General features: G+C 45.5%; 1 long non-coding RNA gene across 1 annotated transcript; it reads left to right on the plus strand.

Annotated features, from left to right (window-relative positions):
- Window positions 1-13662: 13662 nt before the first annotated feature.
- On the plus strand, window positions 13663-15537 carry LOC310750241. The gene is made up of 2 exons (XR_014542012.1): window positions 13663-14189; window positions 14528-15537. It is a non-coding gene; the product is annotated as an uncharacterized lncRNA (long non-coding RNA).
- Window positions 15538-17056: the final 1519 nt, after the last annotated feature.

Genomic DNA, 17056 nt, shown 5'->3' on the forward strand with positions numbered 1-17056 from the left:
TTAATTGGGGGGGGGGGGGAATGGAGCTGGGACAGAGCAACGGGAGCTCACCCCTCACTGACCTTCTGATCGGTAAGCCCAAGAGGCTCAGGGGTTTAGACCAGAGCTCCACCCGTGTCCCATGCAGATAGAAAGACAGACCGAGATAGTTTTAATTCTATCAATGTTTTATTGTTTTTAAATTATAATTCTCTCCCCCCCCCCAATGTTTTAGCTGTTCTAATGTTTATATGTAAGCTGCTTTGAGTCTCTGTCAGGGGAAAAGACAGAGTATAAATATAGAAGAAGAGGAGGAGGAGGAGAAAAAATAAGAACAAGAAGAGGCAACTTAGGCCAGTGGAATAAAGCAGTGTTAGTATGGAGACCCTACAATTCTGAAAGACCAAGAGGATGACCAGGGTTGGCCCAGGACGTTTTGCCACTTGAGCCAAAACAGAGGAGGAGGAGGAGGAGGAGAGGAGGAGGAGGAGGAGGAGGGCAACAAGCTCAGAAGACAGCGAGCAGTACACTCTTCGGGGCCAAGATCTGTCGCTCTTCCCAGCTGTCCCTCAGCCTGCCGCCTGAGGCAACTGCCTCACCTCATGGACAGGCCCAGCCCTGCAGAGCACCACCCATACATTGGGTGGACATGCTAAACAGAGAACAATGGAGAGAACTTGAAGAGATGTATATCTAAAGATGGATGCAAGTCAGATGCTGCAAAAGAAGAAGAGAGATACAGATTATCAAATCCATGGGCAGCAGAGCAGGGGGAGCTGTTGCTAACTCAAAATCTGCTGCCGCCTGGCACATGGATTTGATTGATATTGGCACAATTTGTGTATATATAATCGCCTAAAAATCACATTGTCTCAGAATGTGAGACCCAAGTTTATTCATATTGACTCCAGGTGTGTCCAGTTCTGGCTGTGCTTGTCCAATTTGCTTTGTGAGGCTGTTCCATTTTCCTTTGAGACCCCCGCCCTTCCTCTGCCTTCTCCCCATCTCCCGCCATTCCAGGCTCTTTCATCCTGTTCGGCGCTGATGGATCACCGAGTTGCCTTCATCTCCGCAGCCCTTTGGAGTCCCAAGGAGACCCGCCAACACGGCGATGGTCCCTCTGCGCTTGTGACACATCAAAGGAGCTCCAGTTCAAAGGCTGCTGCACAAACACAGATCCGTTTTTCCCCCCTTTAACAAAATCACTTACCGTTCACTTAAATGATTTCGGGGAAAGGGGAGAGTGTTCAATTGCCTTTTAAACCATCTGCTCTGCAGCAGTGACCAAAGGAGGAACTGGAAAAGGAAGTGGGGGTGAATTCTATTTCATTTTTTTCCATGCAGGCATTAATTAGGAAACGAAGGTACAAGAAGCTAATAGCCTTTTAAATGGAGAAAGAAATTCTCCTGGGGCTACCGTTTGTTCATTAGTTCATTATATTTCATTTCATTTCATTTCTATGCTGCCTTTCCTTCAAGGAACTTGGTGTGGTGCACCCCATTTTATCCTCAAAACAACCCTGTGAGGTTGGTTAGCTGGGGGTGGTCCCACGATCTTTCTTTTTCCTTAACTGCCGCTTGGAAGCAGCCACTCCAACAAGCTGCCTCAGTGGAAGAGATGGGAACACCAGTTCATTCAGTCTCCTCCATTGGGCTCTTCCTGTCCCTGAACTGGTGCCCCAACAGCTGGTTATTATGAGGACTGCTATTTAAGAACTGCTACCTGAGTTTGCTTTTCTTTTCCTCTGCCCTCCTCATCCCTTTTTCCTTTTATGCTGTGCCTTTTAGACTGGTTGCAAAGTACCTGCTTTATCTTCTTCCTCCGTTTGAGCCTGCCAGTCCAAGCCCAATTGTAACGGTGTTGTGGGGCTCACTGCATGTCCAGAGTCTAACACTACCAGAGCTACAATTTGCAGAATGGCTTGCCAATCAGAAGGTCGGCAGTTCGAATCCCCGCAATGGGGTGAGCTCCTGTTGTTCGGTTCCTGCTCCTGCCAACCTTGCAGTTCAAAAGCACATCAAAGTGCAAGTAGATAAATAGGTACCGCTCCAGTGGGAAGGTAAACGGAGTTTCCGTGCGCTGCTCTGGTTCACCAGAAGTGGCTTAGTCATGCTGGCCACATGACCCGGAAAAACTGTCTGTGGACAAACACAGGCTCCCTTGGCCTATAGAGCAAGATGAGTGTGCAACCCCAGAGTCGTTCGCGACTGGACCTAACGGTCAGGGCTACCTTTACCTTTACCAAGGGGGAAAGCGGTCACCTGACAATTCTCAGCACCCTTAAGAAACTACACTTCCCAGCATGCTTTGGGGTGGAAGCAATGGTCGCTTAAAGTGGTATGATACTTTTTTTAATGCATAATGCAGATGGGGCCTTAGTCATTCTCAGAGCAAATATACTGAAATTAATGGATGCAAGTAATGGGCACATTAATTTCTATGTGTCTGAAACTTAGTTTAACACAATCCTAGACTTCTAAGTGGCCTACGAAGTATAAAAACCAGTTATGCATGCATTGAAATATAAGCACTCATAATTAAAATCTAAAATAAAGCAATCCTATTAAAGCAACAACAGAATGGCTGAAGGACTGGAGCAACTCTCTTATGAGAAAAGGCTGCAGCATTTGGGACCTTTTTCATTTAGAGAAAAGGCGACTAAGAGGTGGCTTGATAGAAGTTTATAAAATTTCGCATGGCATAGGGAAAGTGTATACAGAAACAGTTTTCTCCCTATCTTATAACACTAGAATTCATGGGCATCCAATGAAACCGAGTGTTGGGAGATTCAGGACAGAACGTCCTTCTTCATGCAGTGCATAACTAAACCTTGGAACTCCCTGCCACTGGAGGTGGTGATGGCCACCAACTTGGATGGCTTTAAAAAGAGGATGTGATAAATTCATGTAGAGCAAGGCTATCAAGGGCTACTAGCCATGATGGCTCCGCTCTGCCTCCATGGTCAGAGACAATAATGCTTCTGAATACCAGTTGCCAGAAACCTCAGGAGGGGAGAGGGCTCTTGTGCTCTGGTCCTGCGTGTGGGTTTCCCACTGGGGCATTTGGTTTGGCCCCTGTGAGAACAGGATGCTGGACTCGATAGGCCAGTAGCCTGATCCAGCTGGCTCTTCTTATGCTCTTGTGTTCATCACAGCAATTAAAACCGGAGATTCGGGTCAGGTCGAGAGACACAGGGAACATTGTTTACATCTATGGTGCCCTCCGCAGACCAACAACAGCCACTTCTCTTGATTTTCAGGAAACAGAAAAGATCGACCAATTAGTGAGGGAACAAAAACGGCTTCCAGATCTGTGCCAGGTATCTCTTCCATTCCTCCAGTTGACTGAATCGCTATATCATTCCCCTGACAGGTGAGCTGACCGTTCTTGGTCAGTGATTAAGACATCCGTCATCTGGCCCCGAAGGAGCTGTCAGTTCTCTGCCGTCTCTGAATATCCGCAAATCGGATGCCACGGGACACGTAGAAACGCCTTGCAGATATTTCCTGTAAATGGAGGCGGTAGATTCAGGAAGAACCTCAGGAGCAGGAGCCATTCAGCCCCAAGGGCTGGATCCTGCCACGCAGAGGGGCTTACGCTTACCAGGGGCTGAGTCTTTAGCACAGCAGGCCTGTGGGATACCTTGACAATAGGAATTTGGAAGGGCCATCCCCACTTGTTTTAAGACATCTTCTGAAACTTGTATTGTTCAGACAGAGGTTTTTCGAACCTGAGAGCCTTTGTCCACCAACATACCCTCTGGGTGGCTTCCAACAGATATAAAAACATAATTGAACATTAAACATTAAAAAATATTCCCTATACAGGGCTGTCTTCTGATGTCTCATAAAGGTTGCATAGTTACTTATCTCCTTGGCTCAGGGATCACATAACTCCATACCCTCCAACATTTTTCTGATGAAAATAGGGGCATCCTAAGGAAAAGTGAAGAGATGCGGGTAGCGCTGTGGGTTAAACCACAGAGCCTAGGACTTGCCGATCAGAAGGTCGGCGGTTCGTATCCCCGCGATGGGGTGAGCTCCCGTTGCTCAGTCCCTGCTCCTGCCAACCTAGCAGTTCGAAAGCACACCAGTGCAAGTAGATAAATAGGTACCGATCCAGCAGGAAGGTAAACGGTGTTTCTGTGCGCTGCTCTGGTTCGCCAGAAGCGGCTTAGTCATGCTGGCCACATGACTTTGTACGCCGGCTCCAACAAAGCGAGATGAGCGCCGCAATCCCAGAGTCGGCCATGACTGGACCTAATGGTCAGGGGTCCCTTTACCTTTAAGGAAACATGGGACATTCCAGGATCAAACCTGATACTGGGACTGTCCCTGGAAAATAGAGACACTTGGAGGGTCTGTACCAGTTTCTACTGATGTTTTTCCTTGTTTTTATTCCAGTGCTTTTGGGCTGTACGTCACCTGGGGATATTTCATATGAGCGCGTGTTAAATCACTAAAAAAATCAACCTGTCCAAATGTGTCTACATCCTTATTTAAATGTGACGCTCAGAATTGAACTCAGTCCTCCTGGTGGCTAGTGAAGAATAAAGAGGAGCAATGATATCCCAGGACTTGGAAACTATGGTTCTGTTAATGAGATTGTGTAAGCCTTTTTTGCTGCCTCATCACAATAATGGCTCGTGCTCAGATCGTAATTGATTGGGATCCCAAGTTCTTCCTCAAATGGCTCTTTCTACAAACACAAACAGGTACATGTAGAGAGAGAAAAGCTAAGGAGGCCATATTTTAGGATATGGAGGGGATCCCTGGCCCCCACCCCACCCATCATCACCTCCTCAGTTTGGCCGTTGTCTAGAACCAGTTGCTGACAAGGACTAACAATCCCTCCTCAGCACTCTTTTGGTATTCAGGAAGCATTTATCTTATCTATTTCCAGCATTTCTAATAAATATTCAGGGCGACTTCCAAAAATGAAACGAATAGAGTATCACTGCAATACAGCTTCTGGAGAAAAGATTAAGGGGAGTCCTGATAGCCATTCTCAAATATCCATCATGCATAACCGTCTGCTCCAGAGGGCAGCAGTGGAGGCAGCAGGTGGATATGGCAAGGAAGCCATTTTGAGAAGCTTCCCGAAGGTAAGAGCTGTTGGGAAGTGGGGTTTCTCCAGCAAAGGAGAGCCGACCATCTCCTGAGGCAGTCTGTTCCACTGTCAAACACCTCTTACCTTTATGAAGCTGTTCCTAATGTGGAGGCCAGATGGCTCCTGGTCACTGCTTTCAGAGAAATTCACACTATAATGCTGGCCAATTTTCAGGAGGGTTAAAAACTGCAAATTGCCACTGTGTAGGTGGTGGTGGTGGTTTGCTAGGCCAGAGCTCCACTCCAGAACATCAGATGTTCAGAGGATAAGTCTTGTTGGCCTCCGTTGCTTTTCTCTCTACGCGTATTTGCTTGCCTTTGCAGAAACGAACTCTTGAAGTAGAACTTGGGACCCCAAAATTACAATCAATTTCCATGTTCTGTTCAGACTTTTTATTCTGCCTGCATCTCTCTCTCTGCTTCCCTTCCGCCTTTGTGTCTGCTCCACTGCTGCTTCCCTCACAGGTTGAGGCAGCTGAGACACTCCATAATCCCCATTTCTTTTTATATAAAAAAAAATAGGGCACACCTATGTAAAAAAGGTAAAAGGCAAAAGACCCCTGGATGGTTAAGTTCACTCAAAGGTGACTATGAGGTTGTGGTGCTCATCTCACTTTCACGCCGAGGGAGCCAGCATTTGTCCACAGACAGCTTTCCAGAACACCATGGTGGAAACCAGAGCACATGGAAACACTGTTTACCTTCCCGCCGCAGTGGTACCTATTTATCTACTTGCACTGGTGTGTTTTCGAACTGCTAGGTTGACAGGAGCTGGGAAAGAGCAATGGGAGCTCACCCCGTTGCAGGGATTCAAACCACCGACCTTCTGATTGGCAAGCCCAAGAGGCTCAGAGGTTTAAACCACAGTGCTACCCGCATCCCCCCTCCAAAAAAATAGGGCACACCTATGTATCACTCCCCAGATACACACCAGCACACATGACCCACACCAACATTCCCTAATGATAGGGTAAGCTCAAGTCTTCAAACAGAAAAATTCTACAGGAGTCTTGGAGAGCTCTGTAAATGAGATAGTAATACAGATTCCTCTTTCACGGAGGAGAAAACTTTGAAAAGTTATGAGACAGGTTCGGCATCTCACACACACACACACACACACACAAACGGCTTGTGCCTAATCACTTGCCACAGCACTCCCTTCCTCCTCGCAAGGAATCCATCCATCTTGTAATTGAATTGTGTGACATCACTAGCCCAGGAGCCCGGCAGGTCAAATTGAGATAAATTGCTCCAATCCAAGTCCCGGTGGGGACGTGCCGGAGGGAATGAAAGATTCTTTTGCTGGGGGGGAACGCGGCGCTGCTGTTTAAATGAGGATGAGGATGATAAATAATAATATACCTAAGATCAGTAGGTGTTGGAGAGAGAGGCAAGGAATAATCTGGGTCACGCCAGGCACGCAGGAGAAGAAATCAAGAAATAATAACAATTAATAATAATAACAGCGGAAAGAAATAAGCATCGTCGTTAATAATAATAGAAGGAAATGAGGATAAACTGAAAGCGACTATATGGCTATAGATTTAGGAAGGCAGTAAATGATTGCACAGGAAAAAGCCATTCAATAGATGGTTAACTAATTTGACCATGAAGAAGGTTCAGAATCCCCGGAGTGAAATATGGTCAAGGTTCCACTGGCTGATGATGGCAGGGGGTGTGGGGGCACCAGTGAGGTCATCCACACAGAGACAGAGAGAATGCTTGGCACCAACAGACCTGGCCTGCGAGAGCCCAATTCCCCTGGCACATCCCAGGAACAAGTTTTCTGTCAGTTTTGGTTTCTCTCAGGTCACATTCACAACATTTATTTATTTATTTAATAATATTTTGATTAATTTTCACAAAAACATTAACATTACTTTTAAGGGGGGAAAGCCAAAAAGGAAAACATTTAAAACATATATATATATATATATATATATATATATATATATATATACACACACACACAATCCATATTGAATCCACAGTGCTGTGTGGGTCGATTTAGGGGGCATTTATCTGGCACGGCGGCTTACAAATGAAACTAACCAACGAATTCTAACAGGATAAACTAATCTTAAACATAGCTGTAAAATGATAGTAATGAAAAATAAAATCCTGTTCTCTTGAAAGAACGCAATTTATAATTCCAGGTGTAAAACGTTTCAACCAATGTAAAACTACACAATTTGAGTTTAGTAGCTTCTTGCAGCTAAAATCTTTTAAGAGCCCCCTTCAGTTGTTGAGCATTTTTTAGAGTTGAACTTGTTGAGCTTTTTTTAGGATTTGACCCCAAGAAATAAACTGCCACAGGGGCCAGGACGCCGGATTAGACCCCCGAAACGGACTTTGGACGTGCCTGGTTTAGACCATGGGTAGGCAAACGAAGGCCCAATCGCCTTCTAAATCCGGCCTGCATAAAGAGTAGAATGTGCCCTTTTATTTAAAATGTATCTCTGGTTTATTTGCGGGGCATAGGAGTTCGTTCTTTTTTCTTTTCCCCCCAAAATATAGTCTGGCCCCCACCAAAGTCTGAGGGACAGCGGACCGGCCCCCAGCTGAAAAAGTTTGCTGACCCCTGGTTTAGACATACTGCCCCATGCTCCACTAGCTCCCTATGGAGTTTCTCTTTTGCAAATGAATCTTATTAGTTTTCCAATATTCCCCCAATAATAGCCAAATTATAACAATATCAATTAATTCCTATGGAGCTTCTCCCCAGATGCCTTTGGAGGAGTCTCACAACCTTATGTGGAGGCTCTTCCAGCACAAATGAGGCTCTTCTCTGCTGGCCCTTATGTACAACCTCTGTGGCAAAACTCTTTTTCATTGCAGGGGGTTGGACTAGATGACCTTTGAGTCCCTTCCAACTCTACAATTCTATGGATTGCATGTAAAAAATGAGGACGCTGTCCTTTTACACCACTTGGCAACCATTTCTATGTTGGTATTTTTAGGTTAATGTTTGCTATTGGTTTAAAAGAATAAAAGAAGAATTCGCTGGATGCCTATATCCAGATATGAGGCAAATACTTTTTTGGCAAGAGAGCCCCAGCAGAGATTTAAAATGACAAAACATGCAGCAAAGTAAAGCATGGAAATAAAGGCTGTTAGACCTGTAAAATATCCCTAAGTTTCTTTCCAAAATTAAAATTGGTTTACTTACTAACTCTTCAAAGGTCAGATTCATATGCTTTTTCCTACAGCAGCAAGAAAACACAGGCAGTACAACTTAGCTGATGTTGTGTGGCCCCGGCCCCCTCAATCACGGGGGCAAGGCGGTGTGCTTGCGAAGATGTATCTCAATACAACCATGTTAAACAGTTTAAAGATGAAAATGAATAAAAACCAGGTTACCAAAAATAGAAGTTTCCCTGGTTCAATTCCCAGCACCTCCAGATAGGCGTGGGAATGTCCCCTGGCTGAAACCCTGGAGAGTCATTGTTGCCAAGGGAGTGTAGACAATACCGGGCCAAATGAACCATCACCCTGAATTCCCAGGGTAGGTTACAGAAATTGAAATGTGGTATTAAAAACAGTTTGAAGCAACTTAGCAGAAATAAGGTGGGTTCTAAAAATATATACTTTCGGGTATTTGGGACCTAAGTCATTTAGGGTTTCGTACAATAATACGAACACCTTGAAATGGAGCTGGAAATGAACTGGCACCCTATGAAGCTCATTTAGAAAAGGGGTTATTCGAGATCTAAATGGAACCCCAGCCAGTAATCTGGCTGCTGCATCTTGGACCAATTGAAGTTTCCCAGTTATTTTGAAGATAAATGATGTATAATTTCCCCGGTTTGCATCATGTATACAGGTCACCAGTTCCTGTTTCTCTGGGTGCAGGTTTATTTATTTATTTATTGTTTCATTTTTCACATCTAATCTATTTTTAGCATGCATATTGTGTGCATGGAGGATAGTTCATTTCTATTCCTTATGTAGGGCTTTCCAATCTCTACAGTGCTCCTCCATCAAGGACGTAGCTTCCCAGCATACCTGCTGAGATTTGTGTGCTTTGGCTTTGCTGGTGAAGGCTATTTTCCCTTTGTTTGCCCTTATGAAAGGAACAGAGTCCTCCTCTAGGGCTGAGGGCGCTGGTGGGAACTTTGAGCCAACACGTCTTGGTATATGTGACACAGCTTGTGAAACAAGGCAACACTCTTGAATAAAGCTGAATGGCCAAGTATTGTGAGTGGGGAAGAATAAATGAAATGTTGGCCTTGAAAGAGGGGTGTTTGTGTGGGTGTGTTTGAATATGAGTTTAAAACTAGATGTATCTATTAACTACGATACGATACGATAATCTTTATTGTCATTGTCCCATACAGAACAACAAAATTGAAAAAAATCTAAATCAGACATTCAAAAACCAACAAGCCTGCTATCCCAGCCTGGTTTAGCCCCCTAAAAACTCTGATACCCCGTAATTAAATACAATATACTCCCATACAGACTACCTTACACTGTGTTTAAAACCAAAATTGCATTTGGATAAAAACTGTTCTTCAGGCGGCTAGTCCTAGTCTTTATAACCCTGTACCTTCTTCAAGAAGGCAGAAGCTGAAAGAGATCATTTCTGGGGTGCACACTATCCTGCGCTATCTCTGCAGCTTTCTTATGGCACCTGAAAGCATAGATTTGACCCAAGGTGGGAAGAGTACACCCAATTATTCTCTCCCTGACACTATGCTCTGGTTGTAAGGTAAAGGTAAAGGGACCCCTGACCATTAGGTCCAGTCGTGGCTGACTCTGGGGTTGCGGCGCTCATCTCGCTTTATTGGCCGAGGTAGCTGGCGTACAGCTTCCAGGTCATGCGGCCAGCATGACTAAGCCGCTTCTGGCAAACCAGAGCAGTGCACGGAAATGCTGATTACCTTCCCGCTGGAGCGGTACCTATTTATCTACTTGCACTTTGGCATGCTTTCGAACTGCTAGGTTGGCAGGAGCTGGGGCAGAGCAACGGGAGCTCACCCCGTCGTGGGGATTCGAACCGCCAACCTTCTGATCGGCAAGTCCCTTCAGGCTCTGGCTGTACATGTGTGTAAATAAAAATATCCTAAAGACACCATTGTCTCCATTGACCTTCATGCCAAAGAAACCAAAGTGCAGGCGACGTTGGAGTCTTTTGCCACTCAGAGGTTGGAGTGCACATAACAGTCTATAATCCATCACCCAGAATTCAGCCCAGACCACCTCAGGCTCCTCTTGGCTTCAGCCAGGAACACTGCAACTTTCTCAGATTCCGAGCAAGGCGATGGAGACGCATTGCTTGTGGCCTGGCGACATGCTGCTGGCATGATTCCCTCACACGCTGGCATTGGTTGTAGCAGAAATTAGCTATTAATCTCCACAACCGCTTTACCTTGCGACCTTCATTCTGAGAAGGGAAATCTAGCAATAAAGAAATAAAGCGAGTGAGTTCTGTGGTGAAACACTGGGCGAGGAGCCAGGGCATTTAGAGGAAATGAGGCAATGGGCCAAAGCATCGACTAGACCCTCGGTTCTGATTTTGGTTCGCTCCCTGAGCGATGACAAACTCTAGGGCTTCCAGTGTTTAGACAGGGTTTGGTTTCCTTGCAAAACTGATGCAGGAATGTGGAGAACTGAACTTAAGAGGGGGGATGAGAAACTGGAGAGAGAGAAAATGAAATTAACAGATTTCTCTACTGTAGCATGAAGAGGACAAGTGGCACATTATTCTGATCAAAAATCAGTGAGAGTGGCTTCAGACCAGAAGTCTGGAGGATGGAATTCCTAGTGCATGGCCCTGTTTCCCGTAGGGTCATTTTAGTCGCCATCTTTCCTGGACCTAGCAAGTGTCAGGACTTAGGATCAAAGAATCATAGAATTATAGAGTTGGACATATTTAGGAGTTGAAAATAGACTGCCTGTTTGACTCCCCTATGGGCAACTTCAACAATGAAGAAAGGTTGTAGCTTTTTGGACCTTTTCATTTAGAGAAAAGGTAAGAGGTGACAAGACAAAAGATGATAAAATTAGGTATGGCATGGAGAAAATGGATAGAGAATTTTTTCCCCCCCCTCTCTTCTACCTATGGGACCGCCTCTCCTGGTATGTCCCACGGAGGACCTTACGGTCTTCAAATAAAAACACCTTGGAGGTCCCGGGCCACAGGGAGGTTAGGCTGGCCTCAACTAGAGCCAGGGCTTTTTCGGCTGTGGCCCCGATCTGGTGGAACGCTCTGTCACAAGAGATTAGGGCCCTGCAGGACTTGACATCTTTCTGCAGGGCCTGCAAGACAGAACTGTTCCACCAAGCCTTTGGCCAAGGCACAGTCTGACCCCCTCTCTCCTTCTGTAATCTTCATAGAACTCTAGCCCAATGGTTGCCTTTAATTTGATTCTGAACTGATTTTAGAATGTACTTCAATTAATTGACTGTGGTTTTATGTAAACTGTGCTATTTTTACTGTTGTTAGCCGCTCTGAGCCCGGCTTTGGCAGGGGAGGGTGGGATATAAATAAAATATTATTATCATTATAACACTAGAACTCACGGATATCCCATGAAGCTGAATGTTGGAAGACTCGTGACATATAAGAGAAAGTCCTTCTTCACGCAGCACAGTTAAATGATGGAACTCCCTCCCAAAGGAGGCAGGAATAGCCACCAACTTGGATGGCTTTAAAATAGGTTTAGGGAATTAATGGAGGAGAAAGCTCTCAATGGCCACTAACCACAATGGCTATGCTCTTCCTCCATGACCAGAGATAGGGATGCTTCTGAATTTCATTTGCTGGAAACACAGGAGGAGAGAGCTCTCCAGGGTTTCAGAGATGTCATCTAGGATTATCTATGATCATGGATGAGGATGTTGATGCACGCAAAGCAGATTGTCTAATCCTGTGGTATGGACACCCCTAGACTTGGGAATCTTCTATTACATTTAAAGGGACTTTGGGATTGTCTCCCTTTGGAAATGTGGCTGATCTGATATAACAACATGAACCCCAAAAAAGAAGTTTCAGCAAACCAAACCTGCAGACGGAACAGCAGGTGCTTCAAAGTTCTGAAGAAACATCAGGAGGGGCAAGATTGGCCCAGGGTCAATGTGGGTGGGTTGCCACGGTAACAATGACTTGCCCTCCTTTGTGACATCTTACTTCTCACTTAAAAGCCACCAACTACAAGGGTCCATTGTGGGTTAGTGAGGAGAGATCAGGAGAGATAGAGGTGTGGATGTGGTTGGCGGAAGGAGATTTAGGAGAGGCTTTGGATTTGGATTTTCTCATTTTGACTTTTATTTATTTGATTTTTTAAATCTGATTTTATTTGTTTTAATTGTTTTAATTTCTAATTTAATTTTAATTGTTTCAATTTTTTAAAACTTTTGTTCTTTATTTTAATTTTTTATTCTTTATTTGAATAAAGTTTCAACAGTTTCAGGTTAAGAACAGACCTCCGGAACGAATTAAGTACTTAACCCGAGATACCACACTATATTCATTTTGTTCATTGGCTCCCTCAGCCAATAAAGCGAGGTGAGCGCCGCAACCCCAGAGTCAGCCACGACTGGACCTAATGGTCAGGGGTCCCTTTACCTTTTACTTCAAATACAACATAAATTTCTTCCAGTCCTTTAGGAAAGTCTGGTCATGCTGGTTTCGAATTTTTCCTGTTAGTCGTGCCAGCAATTCTCTATTAGGCTAAACGTATTTCTGTCCCGCATCATCTTTTCTAAGCTCAGGCAACTGAGAAATTTTATGAACATCAAGAGGAGCAACAAAGTGGCACCACTCCAGCGCCAGGTGAGCAAGTGCCCAGCTGCTGCCATTTTTGGGAAGGGAAGGGCAGGAATAGGCTAGGGTGGCAGCTCAGGGTATAGGATTTGTGGGGGAGGGGAAGCTAGTAAAAAAAAAAATCAAAAGAGCTAGACTGCTGGATCCGACCCAAGGCTTATCTGGTCCAGCATCTGGAAACCCACTCCAGTGGCTAGCCAGTTTTGTGGGGTCTGATGAAGATGCTATTGACTGAGAAAAGGCATTTCTAGTGGAAGCAGGAGGCAGAGGCAGCTGATTGGACAGGGCTGGGTAACAGTTGTCAATTAGAGGGCCGCATTCTCTTGTGAGCCACATTCTGGGAGCTGCAGGCCAAGACTGGTCCCCAAGACCCGGGGTTTGCCAGCCCTGTAGTAGGAATGTAGAAACAGGGAAATCCAGGAGAAGATTCTTGGAATAATCTTGGAAGCTGCTAAGGGATTAACTAACTTGTCCCCATGTCCTTCTCTTGTTGCATTTGTGCCAAAGCTCTTCAAGGCTTTTCCAGAGCCTGAGATTAGTACTGGGGAAAACAAAAGAGTAGGGACTGGATCCCTCAGACCCTCTGCCCGCTGACTGAGGTCTTTGCCCCCAATTCTGCAGTCTCTGAAGTGGAAAAGCCCTCACCTCACTATGAACTAAGAGCCTGACCTTTGCCATTTCAGCCACTGGACCTTGAAAAGCTGTTTCTTTTAACGGATAAGGGTTGTGGTGGTAGTGTAGCCTTTTTAGGGAAGAAGGAGTCAACAGAGACACCAAAGGGTAAAACCAGAGAAAAAGCTGTTTATTCTACCATCCGGGCTAGTAAAAGGATCATTCACAGCAAGCACAAACCAAAAACATTTTACAAGCAGGTTTTATCCATTTTTTCAAATCCCCCTTCCCTCCCAATCTCCTGAACTTGCATAGAATTGTTTCTCTCTCTTGTTCTACTGGCCCAGTTCCCGGATAAAGTTGCAACAAGCTATGCGCGGCCGGCAAGGTCAAAGGCCTGGGAAGCACAAAACATTGTTCTTCTCAACTACCTTTGTTACAGCAGAGCAAAATGCTTAGCTAATGCTTTTAACTACTGAGAAAGTAATTTTGAAACATCTTGAGGCTTGAGGCCTGGTTTGAGGCTTGACGCCTGGTTGGGGGGCGGTGACTACACAGGCCTAGGTGGGGTCACCCACCCTCACCTCCTTCAGTAGCGCAGAGCTCTGGGATAAGCTTGGTGTGGGGAACAGCGGTCGCCAATGATAAGAAGCTGAGGGAACTGGCTGCCAGCAGCGTATCTTCGCTGCTGGCTTATGCCAAAAGGTTCCCTGACCTCAAAGTAAGCAGCTCACTTTCTTTTACTCATTTCTTTGAATACTTCCACCCCACACCCTCTAAGAGGCTCCCAAAGCAACTAATGCAAATAATGTGTGTCCCTGGGGTGTCAGGATGATGCCAGAGGCAGGTCCGGCCTTCTTCCCTAGTGCTGCCCTTCCACCTCTGCCCAGGAGGCTGCAGGGCCCATGGAGGTCCTGTGGGGCAAGCGATTGGGCCCAAGCCTGAGGGAGGCCAGTCTTTCCTGGCATGGGCCTGCTTGTGGGCTCCCTTGCACCTGTTAATGGTGGGTTTTGTAGTGTCACAAAAGACATCTGATCCAGCTTTCTCTTTCCTCTGCAGAAGGCAATAGTCAAATGGCAGCTGTCATGTATGTGGCCAGCACCCGAAGAAGGTAACCGAGTCTCCACACCTTGGGGATGCAGAGTGTGTCCACGGAGCTGACGTTTCACTTATTAGCTTTATTGTTTGACATCCCAGGCCTTCTTGCAGTGTTTGCTGTGCCTTGCAGGCCTTTTCCACTTGGCCTGAGAAGGCAGGGCCCTGACTGACGCCAGCTACAAAAATGACGTCCCATTCTGGGACCAGACTCAGAGGGAGGGGAGGGGGTTACCCGAGGCTGTAAAACCCTCCGAAAACCCCTGAAGGCAGTTGGGGGACAAGGGCACCTGTGGATGTCTTTGTGCCTGTTCCTGCTGAAGAAGAAGCAAGGGGGTTATGATGCTGTGTCTCAAGCCCTCCGCCGCTGAGGCAGTCTCCAAGTCCGCCATTTCAAGACACAGAGCTCCTTCACCATTTGGAATATTGGATCAAAATTAAAGGTGCCTCCAGATATGTGGACAGGGAGCTGTAATCTGAATGAGACTATTGAGATTGAGGGATGAAATTTGAGGATCCTGCCTTGATTAAAAATGGAGAGAATTATTAATTTTATTATTATTATTTAAAGTCTGCAAGGGCTTAACACCTACCCCATCTGGATTAAAGAAATGAAAGTATCACAAGTGAGGTTTGTTAAAGGGGAGCTGTAAGTTTGTGAAATGCTTGAAATTCTTTTTCTAAAATGGATTGCAGACTAAGAGAGGACCGGACATAAATTTCCAACTTAGTGAACTGTGCTGATATCAGACTATAGACATTACAGTAGACTATAAGTGATGAGAGGAGAACCATTATCTGGAAAATAAAGAAAATTGTACAGGAAGATTTTTGGATAAATGGATCTGGTATGCTAGCAGGTTTTAAGGTTAACTGTCAGGAAAACAATACGACTACAGAAGAGCAAAAGACTGATGGAGAAAACTGGATTTAAAAGTAAAAATAAATAAATAAAGTATTTAAGTTTTATTGTATGAACTGTATGTTATTTCAAAATCATTTTGTTAAGACATGGATGGAAATCCAAAAGGATATGTTATGATGGGAAAACTAAAACTGTCCTTGCTGGGTAGAATTTCTATGATAAAGATTATACTTTCTCCCTCCCGGTTATTAAGGAAATTCAGGCAACTGTTCCCAGAGTGGTTTAATTATCAATCCCTCCTCCCAGGGAATTGTAGCTCTGTGGAGAGTATAGGGTTCTCCTAACAACTCTAGGCACCCTTAACAAACTACAGGTCCCAGAATTATTTGTGTGGAGCGGTGACTGTTGAAAGTGGTATCCTGGAGCTTTAAATGCAGGGTGTGAATGAGGCCTCAGAATCTGTACACTCTAGTAACTGCCAAACCGATTTCAGTGTTTTAAAAAGCCCCCGTTCCCCTTTATCTCCGCTTTTTCTTCTTGGTGCTTCCCAAATAGCCGTTATTAAGCAGATACAAGTCTCACGCTTCTCCAGTCTGTTACAGGTTTATGATTTTGTCTCAGCCTCCTCTGGGGGACTGCTTCCTGCCAACCAAGGGGACTCTGATTGATGGCAGTCGAGTGTCTTTTATGCTTGGTGAACGGCAGGGAAGGTTGCTTTAGAGTTGGGCATCTTCCCACCCGCCCTGCCCTGCATCACTGACACCAACCAGGAAGAAATGGAGAAAAAGCAAGATTGTCCTTCTTCGGTGATTTCTCTCCTGCTGAGTTAGGCCTGATGGCATGAGGAGGGCATGGCAAACTTCTGAGAGGCTGGCACACAGAAAACGTAGGCTTCTGAGGCAGGTGTTAGGGCTGGGTATCTGCTGAAGTGTGGGTCCCTGTAGGCCGACTCCTGCAGCATCTACTTCTCATCCTTGCTGTTCCTGCCTGTCCACTTCCCCTGTCCAGGAACACATTAAGAGCCTGCCTGCTGAATCAGGCCAATCCCCCATCTCCAGTCCAGCATCCTGCTCTCTCAGTGTTAACTGGATATGTCTACCCTGGTAAGGAAGAAACTGAGAGGAGGTATAATAGCCAGCTTCAAATATCGTAAGGGCCGTCACATGGAAGATGAAGCAAGCTTGTTTTCTCCTGCTCCGGAAGGTAGGACCTGAACCAATGGCTTCAAGCCACAGAGATTCCGACTAACCATCAGGAAGAGCTTTCTGACAGCAGAACAGACTCTCCTTCCTTGGGAGGTTTTTAAGCACAGGTTGGATGGCCATCTCACATGTATGATCTAGTTGAGATTCCTGCATTGGAGGAGGTTGGACTAGATGACCCTCAGGGTCCCCTTCCAACTCTACAATTCTATAAACCTCAGAATGTATCATAAATTTGTATTCTAGTAGCTTTATGATGTGAAGAGGGTCTTAGTATCTCACTGCCGAATTTCAACCACCATATAAACAAGCAGGGAAAGAATCTGCATTCCAGGGACAGCATGACACCTACAGGCAGAAGCAACAGATTCAGGGTGCTGGAGGAAGTATCTGCAAACTATTCCCCTCCAAGCTGCCGGTGGTCAC

The sequence above is a fragment of the Podarcis filfolensis genome, assembly GCF_964270895.1.
Source record: "Podarcis filfolensis genome assembly, chromosome: 15".
NCBI classification, from domain to species: Eukaryota; Metazoa; Chordata; class Lepidosauria; order Squamata; family Lacertidae; genus Podarcis; species Podarcis filfolensis.